The sequence below is a fragment of the Magnolia sinica genome, chromosome 8 (assembly GCF_029962835.1).
Source record: "Magnolia sinica isolate HGM2019 chromosome 8, MsV1, whole genome shotgun sequence".
NCBI lineage: Eukaryota > Viridiplantae > Streptophyta > Magnoliopsida > Magnoliales > Magnoliaceae > Magnolia > Magnolia sinica.
Genome location: NC_080580.1, coordinates 5,841,307 through 5,851,998, shown reverse-complemented (window position 1 = coordinate 5,851,998; position 10,692 = coordinate 5,841,307).

Below are 10,692 nucleotides of genomic sequence, written 5' to 3'. Positions count from 1 at the left end.
TGTGGGCCTTGCTTATACCTAAAGCTGGGCATCGATCCAGATCGAATCAAATTGGGTCCAACTCGACCTGATCCGAAGTCTCAATGGCCTGACCCAAACTCGATCCGATCAGGGACCGAGTCCAGGTCACCTGACTCAGACCGATCCGATGCATGGTTGGCCTGACTCGAACTGAGTCTGACTCAGTCAAGGAAACCGAGTCGTATCGGGTTTGATATGATTCGGATCGTATGAATTTAAATATTTAATCCAACTGTTTCATGTGGTGTGGTCCACTTTAGCCTTCAATATACCACTTTTTTGTCCTCAAGGCCTAAAATGATATGTGAAAATAGATGAACAACTTAGATAAAACATATACATCAAGGTAGGTCCCACATGGTTCTGAAAGAACTCTCTGTTACCATATCCATGCTTTTACCGGATATATACTGGTGTTGATATGCACTGCACGAAAGTGCAGTGAGTGCTTTTCATGCAAGTGACTTGCTGTATCGACATTAGCAAGTTCTGTGGGTTTGATCATGGGGTATGTGTTATATCCAAACTGTCCATCCATTTGGCGAGCTCGTCATAAGGCTTGAGACGAAAAATAAGATAGATCTAACTATCAAGTGGACCACACGAAATGTTTAACGGTGAAAATCATTCTCTGCTGCTATTTGTGGTGTGGTCTAAATGATCTTTGGATATTATTCATTTTTTGGATAATGCTCTATAATGATCTCTAAAAATATATGAACGGTGTAGATATAATAAATACATCACTGTGGGGCCCATATAACTTTGATCTCCTTTGAAGCGTTCGTACAACTTGGAGCTCGAAGAGTGCTCGGAGCTCGTCTTCGCACACGACACATACCTATAGTAGTTATATAACTGGTGTCTGGTACACCAACAAATCTGCTTTGGCTCTCTTTTATCGTACTAGGTAAACTCTGTTGTGGGGCCCACCGTGAAAATGCATGTGGTTTATCCACTCCGGATTGGGTCAGATCGGATCCAATCAGATCGGATTTTGGATCGGATAGGTCCAGGTAGGCATGGATCTAAACTCGACTCAAAATGCTTTCGGATCTAGATTGTCCTACTCGATCCGCACCGATCCAAGCCGTCGGATCAGGTCGGATCTAGTCGGATTGGGTCGGATCCACCAGATCGGGTCAAAATTGCCCAGCTTTACCTATGTCTACCAAATGGTAGAAGCCTGCCAAGAGAAAGATACGGGTTAACGGGTTTCCAACTCAAAAAAGTGGACGGATTACTACTTGATGCATTTGTATTTTCTTTTTAAAATTATATTGTGTATGATTATCGTCATTCAATTATAATTTGATGTAAAGAACCATGTCGGGACCATACTGCAAAAAGCAGTGGGGGATTAAACATAACTCGTTTGGGGTCACGGAAGTTTTCAATGAATATGATATTTGTTTTACCTCTTCATCCAGGTCTGTGTGACTTTATGAACAGATTAGATGGAAAATAAACTTTATGGTGGGCCCACGGTAGTTTTAACGGTGAGAATCATTGTCCCACTGCTATTTGTGTGGTCCACTTGAGCTTTGGATATGACTCATTTTTGGGGTCATAGTCTAAAATGATCTCTACAAATGGATGAACAGTGTGGACGTAATAAATACATCATTGTGAGGCCATGTAACTTTGATCTCCTTTGGACCGTTTGTACAACTGGGATCTTGAGGAGCGTTAATGTTTGTCTTCGCAAGGACACTACCCGCTTACACCATCCAATCCGCTTCCCTATGGCTAGCACCTTACAGCTGAAAAAAATTCCGGACATGATCGGTTCATGACAAAGCCTGCCCCACCAAGTGGACAGTAGGATGATGAAAGGTGAGGCCTAGGCATAAAATAGCTGCCCCAGAGAAGAAATGTTATTTGCTCAACCAGATCAAATTAACCATTGGTTCATATCTTTACATTTCAATGTGGGCCCATGGCTAACAGCATCACGTGTAAGGGAATCTTATCCTTTCCCGGCCCTGTGATCCCGTGCCTGACAACGCCCATGTAAGCTTTTCCATCGGCATGGCATATGTGCAGCGAGTGTTATACGAGCCTACTGAGTGAACTATGTGGAACCCAACTACGATTTATGTGTCTTATCCATGCCGTCCATTCACCCTTGATATACATTGATATGCCATCTTTTAATGGCTGACGCTTTAAGATGAAGTGGTTGTTTGACATGGTATTAAAGCGGTTTACTGTTGGTCATTTCTGTCCTCTCTGATTCCTCTAGTGTGGTCGACTTCAGTTTTGGATCTATCTCATGTTTTACACAATGTCTTAACATGATCGGCACAAACTGATTGACGGGATGGATTTCTCACAGACATCTCTGTGGGCCCAAGTGGCTTCGGATCTCAGGAACTTCCTGCGAGGAAAGCAAAACTCGCGGCTGCGCTCCGTGGTGAGCTCAGTACCGGGCAGCTGGTGGCGCACGTGGTGTCCATCCGATGGGTTCCCTCATGTTACAGTCATTGTCTGAAAATCAGCTCGACAAATCTATGGTGGGCCACAGTATAGGTATCAAGGTGGGAAGCGACACCCACCCTTGATAGTCCCTGGGTCCACCTGAGTTTCAGAAAATTGTTTTTTTTCTTGAACCTTCATCAATGGTATAGAAAAGGTAGTGAGATCCAGGATTCCAGATATACAATATGACCGGGCCCACGTAAATAAGGAAGAGCATCCTTCTTATCTTGTCCCCTTTATTGTCTCCTACCTCAATTTTCAATGATATAGCTCAAATCTAGTCAATTTTGCAGTACCTCATAATGGTACTTGCACTTCAATTGGAAGAGGAATGACAGTGGGGGCACTGGTTGTTTTCAAAGGGTTTTTCATGCTTAAATTAGATAGATAAACCCAAAGTTGGTATGGCTAAAGGCAGTAGTTGTATATACATTTCTTTTAAGGAGGGTGATGTATTTATAAGCTTGTTAGGCAGCTAGTGTATCCGAGCAAATTTGCAAGATATGCTGGTGGGGCTCCTATTGGAGTTAGAATCTACCCGAGTATAGATTCGATTGTGTCTCGATCGACCTGATATTCATCTAAGATTTTACTGGCTAATCTTGCTCGTATATGATGTGAAATTCTCTCTGGATATTTCTATCCCGATCTTGAGGTCAGTATCCATGGTCGAGATTGGTATCCGTGGTCGATATCGAAATCCGTGGTCGAGATATGTCGATGAACCTTATCACCGGGCTTGGTTGACCGATCCAGCTCGGTTATTGGGTTTCTTTGTTCGGTTCAGCTTCCTTGGAAGTAAGTACTTCGATAGTTCAAAGAGTCTGCTCTGATGGTGATCTTCCACGTGTCTCGTTCATTAGGTCAGTTCGATTTCCCCCATAACATCCCACATTGGCTTATTTTTTAACACGGGGTAATGGAAGAATAGTTGTCTGATGAACGGCTCAGATGTTATGAATAAATCCCGTGGGCCACACTCCTGCCCCTTACCAGTATAGCTTAGTGTGGTACCGACTACCACCGGACCGCACCCTATTGTGGGTCAAATATTGCATATCAGACCCAGTTATTGCATGAATTTACAAGCATGATACCGTTTAATGGCCTGCTTTAATTGTGTTTGTGATGCAGAGTGTATTTATGAGCATGGACTGAAAAAGGATGCTTAAAGCATGGATTTAACGCTCTGATGACACCAAAGCATGGAATGAATTCCAGGGGACCAAGATCAAAGGAATTACACGCCAGGGATTCGAGAAAATTGAGAAACTGAAGCTTAAGTGGCCTGAAAGTTAGTCAGAATGCAAGATCACAGGGTTTCCACCATCCACTCTGCTCGAAACTTCATACATAGCCTGAAGACCATAAATTAACCGTACACGTCAAATTTCAGCCATTAGATCCTTGTGGAAGTGGCCCAACAGAGAGATCAGAGGACAATAACCATTAAGAAAGCATCTTGGACATCCTTGGGAGATCTGGACCCAAACTGAACTGATGGAAAGAGCACGAAAAACGGTGGATATTTGTCAAATTTCACTTCTTTTGAATGGTGCAGTAGGGAGAAACAAACGGCAGAAGATATAACAAAAGAGAATGGCAAATCTGTAAATAGATGTGCCATGCATGCATACGTGAATCAAATTATATTTCTAACGGTGAATGCTGTCCATACATTGGTTAAGCGTGTGGCCCACCCTGAAGTCAAATCTGCTTTAAACTAGAGGCCATGGGCCAACATTACATACAGGAGCTGATGGAGGGAGTGGATTTCTAGGACAAGCATCACAGTGGACCCCACCAGTTTTTTGCACAAAATGTCTAAAAAGAGACTTTCGCACGGACGTGCTCTCACCGGCTAATCACAGTGGGCCACATCCATCGCCCAAACGGACGATCTGAACCATCTATTTTCTCCATAGGGTGGCCAAGACCCTGTCCAATGTCTTCTTCTGTTCCCATGCGCGCGCACACATGTAACTCATGATCAAATGCAAGACGGACGACTAGAAGATCTGGTACCATGGGCCGCATCAAACTCGAGACAAATCAGCCTATCCCGAACAGTTTTCCGAGGAGAACGCAATGGACGTGGTGGATTTCTCGTCTAATACTGATTTTGGACCCCACCAACATCATAGCACGAGTCGCGCAGGCTCTGTTTCGCAACAGAGCCTGCGGTCGAATGTTGTGGGCCACCCTCTGCATTGATCAGTCCGATCTGGACCATTCAGTGGACTCCAAAGGGCCCTGTAACCATCGCCTAGGTGGCAAAATCCCAGAAGGCATCGAGAAGACGATTTCCAACCGTCTAAATGCGGGTTGGACGGCGGAGTGAAAAAGCCTATGGACCACACTGTGATCAGTCAAGAACCGTCCTTTCCCGACTAGTATTTCGCCACGCTTCCAATGAACGGAGTAGATTTCTCCGTTAAGTTCAATAATAGGCCCCACCAATCAATCAGCGTAAACACCGTAAAGAATTACGCCTGCGTAAGAAAACTTACGCATGAAGTTTTCTTCAGCCGGCCCTCACAACTACAAAAGGAAGGGAGAGTGAGGGAGAGGGGCATTCAACTCGAGGAGGAAGATTGAAGATCGAAGCTTGGCGTGGGCAGCCGTGGAGGCCAGGAGAGTGGAACGTGTGCTCGGTCTTGGGTTTTGACGTGAGGAAGAAAAGGAAGAAAGGAAGAAAAAGTGAAAGAAGGAGAGCGCTGGAGCAGGGTTGCTGAGCCGCGGGGAGAGTGCAGCCGTGGAAAGAAAAGGGAAAAAGAGAAGTTGGCTGCTGGCAGCGTCACTCGAGCTGGACCTGGACCTGGTTTTTCTTGGCTCTTTTCTTTCTCCTTCTTCTATTTTTGATATTTGAATTTAGCCCATTCATGTGTGGCTAAACCTCTTAGCTAGGGCTAAGAGGTGAAGCTGTAGCGAGATGGGAGATACTGTTTCATGCGTTTAAGTTAAAATTTCTGAACTGAACTTGGTTTTAAGTTGATTATTAAAAGAATATTCATCTTAGTCTTTAATGGTCTGTTGTGACTGAAATTACAATGGGTTTGCAATGACTTTGAATATTTCTTCCCCTTTTTATGTTTATGAAGGAAGCCCTGTTGTTCATCATTGCTCCATGGGCATGGTAGGATGACAGTACCCTTCCCGATCCTCATACATTGTTGATTGGTTGGTAATTAGTTTAATCCTGTTGTTTGCTTTGTCTCCTGGGCATGGTTAGATGATGGAATCCATTCTAATTCATATACCATTCACCTCTTGAAAACTATATCAAAGGAAGTCTAGTTAAATTCCATGATTTCTGAAGCAGGCATAATTTCTCCCTGATCTCTACAAGTGGATCCTCTGAATCCCTAGTTTCTTTCCTTTGAATTCCTTAAAAGTTTTACATTAATCTCTCACCATTATTCATCAAATTCTATTTGGTTTAGATCACATCTTAGTCTAGTTCTATTTCTACCTAGTTTCAGATAACAAGTTTCAGTCCTGTGGATTCGACCTCGGTCTTACCGAGTTTATTACTACATCACAACCCTATACTTGGGAGTGAACAAGTTTTTGGCGCCGTTGCCGGGGAATGACGGTAATGATTCTTTGAAATTAATTAGTTTTAGAATTAGTTTGAGATTAGGATTTTACTAACTTTAGTTTTAGATTTTTATTTCTATTTGATTTTTAGAACTAACTTGTTTCATGTTTTGTAGGATCCTGACATAAACTTCTAAATTGGTAATCCTTTTCTAATTCCTCTACTTTTTCTATTTTTAGAATTAGGGTTTGAATCTTAGAAATTTTCTAATTCTAGTATTTTTCTATTTTTTTTAGAGTTTCTTTCTAATTTTAGAAACTAACTCATCTTTCCTTTATTTTTAGAAATTTTCTACTTGTAGACTTTTTGTTTAAAAACTAACATTACTTTAGAATTCTTAGATTTAAAAACTAATTTCTGTTGTTTTCTTTTGCAGGATCTTAATATAAGAATCTCTAGTCTGGTAACATCTTTCTAACTTCTCCTCTTACTTTATGTATTGCTGTATGATTTCTCTTTCTTCTAGGATTAGACTCAGAGTTAGGGTTCTACCATGGAAGCGTGGGTACGTGCATATGCCGAGATGGATAAGAGATATTGGGGAATGCCTGAGGATTGTGGAATTCAACGTATACCTCAAGATTTTTTTCCATCAAGAACAGACATTGAGAACCGACTAAAACGTTATGTTCCATCTGTTAATAGGGTCGTATATGATCATAATTATGGAAACGAGGATTATTATCAACCATCATATTCTCCCATGTATGATCAGTATGACTATTACCAGGGTAAACATCAAAATTTGGAAGATGAACCAACTATATATTATAATGATTACCCTCTTGGATACTCTACCATTGATATCCAATCAGAAACAATCCAAGAGGATTTAGCTCAGTGTAGCCTGGCCTATCTCACGGAAATGAGAAAATCATTGGAAGCGCTTAATTCGCGCCTTGATAAGATAGAGGAGGCTCGGTTATCTCAACCACAATTCATTCCAGAAATACAATGCGAGAAAAGTGATCCTCACTCGCTTTTGAAGAAATCTGAAATTTGGAATGAGGAGTTGGATTCCATTAATGAGCATACGGTTCAATTCCCCGATGAGTCGATCTCAATGACTGTTCAAAAGAATGGTGGAGATACATGGGTGTCTTTCGAATATAATGATGATGACACACTTTCCTCACATGACACACAGGATCTCAATGATGACGTAGAGGTTAGTTTTTTCAACCCTCAACCGAACTTAGGTGTAGAGTGTGAGGAGAGCGACCCCATCCTAAGTGTGTACTGCACGGAATTAGACAATGATGCTTATTGGGATGATGATCATGAATATACAGCCCAAAGTCCCCTAGAATCAATCTCAAGCTTGGTCCAGGTCAATGATCAAGATGTACATGAAGTGGTCGGTCATAATGAGCCACTCCCCTCACCTGACATGTCTGATTTTAAGGTGGAGGATGAGCCCCTTACAATCGACCCTTCTAACTCTTGTGAAACATGTTTGGACCACTCATTTGAATTAAATGATGATGTGATTCGGGAGAAGGACGAGTTGCTCGCTACGACTTTGGAAATTGAAACCACTAAGTTGAGGCCACCATCTGAGCTGTACACGTTTGACAATTCAACACCTAGATTGAGTAGTTTCAATGAACAAAGTAATCACATCGATGCTTCCCCTATTGATTTTCAATCTATCTGTGTAGGGCTGGAGCAAGAGAGCACACCTCTGTTTACCTTTAAAGACAATGGATTCCTTGGGCAGATCATCACAAGCTTTAATGTGGAAAATGAGTCACCCTCAGCTGAATGTCCCAACTCTTTTGATGATTGTTTGGCACACTTTGCAGATTCAAATGATCCCATGATAAGAGACATAGTGAATGCCTTGCAAGACGACATCTCGGTAGTCATTACTGACCGAGTGAACCCTTACTCTGAAGCCCCTTCTTCCACAGACCCTGAATGTTTACCATTAGGGGAGGAGGAGCTGAAAATTGAACTGAAGTTTGCTACTTCGGAATGTGTTGAGACTACACCACTTCCTGAAAATTTTTCTCAATTTGATCTACCTGTAGTCTCTGATTCACCATGGGATACTAACTTTGTAACTTTTTCTGACACAGGTGAATCATATATACTTTGGATACCTCAAGCGAATCAACAGCAAAATTTTAATGAGGTACATAAGTTTCTCTGGAAAGTCAAGCTCCAGGGCATCCAAGCCTATTGCAAAAAGGGCTTTTGGATGATCCTATTGAGAAACTTACTGAGAAACTTATCACGATACTGGCCGGAAGAGGGACCTGTAGCATGATCGAGTAGTTTTTCCCTGCTTTCATAGGACTAGGGTAGTTGCTTTATTTGTCTGGCTGAAGACGATAAACTTAGCGCTCTTGGGAGGCAACCTAGCTCTTTATTTCATTTCGTCAGTTAGTTCAATGTTTGTGGGTAACATTACTGCAAACCCTCACGAGACTACAACTCGTCCACTAGGGGTAACCTAGGGGTTTAAAGGCTTGTTGCATATGCTAAATGCAATCGAGAGTACCTGCGAAAGTGGTGTAGATAGGATTTCATTTTTGTTATTTTTATTTTATTTTATTTTTGTTGGTTTCTCTCTTGTGCTGACCCGCTCTTACGTAGATATCTTTGGAAAGCCTCTTGATTCTTTTCGTCCAGGTACTATCTTTCCATCACTCCTCCTTGATTTCCGTTGTGCATTGCATGTTTATTTCTTTTACATTGAGGACAATGTAGATTTTTGGTTGGGGGTGGAAGATTAGGTTTCCTAATCAGTATTTTCTTGGTCTTGAGCAAAAGTTGTGAAAATAGCAAAAGTTGTGAAAATTTTAAATTTTTCTGGAAGTTCATATGAATTCAAAGTGATTTTGATGGCCATCTGGGACATTGGGAATTACAAAATACATGATGTTGGTAATTTACGACTCTTGGATTCGGTTATCTATTAAATTTCACAGCTAAGTTTGAATTGTTAATCCATTATTAGAATTTGTAAATATTGATTGAGTCATGAATTCGCAAGACACATCTCGCTTGCATATTAAGGTTTCAGTCTGATATTGAAGGATTAACGTGGTACTCACTAAGCATGAAAAGAACCGACCTGAGAAAATTGAAAGGATTGGGCGAACAGTCTTTACCATAGGTTTACTCCCTATAGGTGAGGATTCGATCCCCCATGGATGATATTTGAGAAAGAGTTAGGTGTACAGTCTTTACCATAGGTTTGCTCCCTATAGGTGAGGATTTGATCCCTCTTCTTGGTGTTACTTCTAATGAAAAAAAAAGAAGTCAAAAATTAAAAAAATAAAACTATAAGGTGTGAGGCAAGTTCTCTTATTAGTTACCAATGATATCCTTAAATAGAGAGGTGAATCTTAATGTTGATAAGTCGAGATTGGACTATACATCCATGGAGTTCAATGTTTAGAATTGTTCTGATTGATGGACTAATATTTTGAACTTGATTATGAAATATATTGTGTGCTTGAGTCTAGGAGAGAATAATGCCTAACATTCATGAATCGTAAGAATTTTCACGTCTCAATTATTTGTTCACAAGTCACTTGGGTTTATAGGAATTGCCCTTTATTTCTGAAATTAATTTTCGCATACCTTGCTCGGGACTAGCAAGATGCTGGTTGGGGGTTGTGTTGTGGGTCAAATATTGCATATCAGACCCAGTTATTGCATGAATTTACAAGCATGATACCGTTTAATGGCCTGATTTAATTGTGTTTGTGATGCAGAGTGTATTTACGAGCATGGACTGAAAAAGGATGCTTAAAGCATGGATTTAACGCTCTGATGACACCAAAGCATGGAATGAATTCCAGGGGACCAAGATCAAAGGAATTACACGCCAGGGATTCGAGAAAATTGAGAAACTGAAGCTTAAGTGGCCTGAAAGTTAGTCAGAATGCAAGATCACAGGGTTTCCACCATCCACTCTGCTCGAAACTTCATACATAGCCTGAAGACCATAAATTAACCGTACACGTCAAATTTCAGCCATTAGATCCTTGTGGAAGTGGCCCAACAGAGAGATCAGAGGACAATAACCATTAAGAAAGCATCTTGGACATCCTTGGGAGATCTGGACCCAAACTGAACTGATGGAAAGAGCACGAAAAACGGTGGATATTTGTCAAATTTCACTTCTTTTGAATGGTGCAGTAGGGAGAAACAAACGGCAGAAGATATAACAAAAGAGAATGGCAAATCTGTAAATAGATGTGCCATGCATGCATACGTGAATCAAATTATATTTCTAACGGTGAATGCTGTCCATACATTGGTTAAGCGTGTGGCCCACCCTGAAGTCAAATCTGCTTTAAACTAGAGGCCATGGGCCAACATTACATACAGGAGCTGATGGAGGGAGTGGATTTCTAGGACAGGCATCACAGTGGACCCCACCAGTTTTTTGCACAAAATGTCCAAAATGAGACTTTCGCACGTCACTGGAGGGACGTGCTCTCACCGGCTAATCACAGTGGGCCACATCCATCGCCCAAACGGACGATCTGAACCATCTATTTTCTTCATAGGGTGGCCAAGACCCTGTCCAATGTCTTCTTCTGTTCCCATGCGCGCGCACACATGTAACT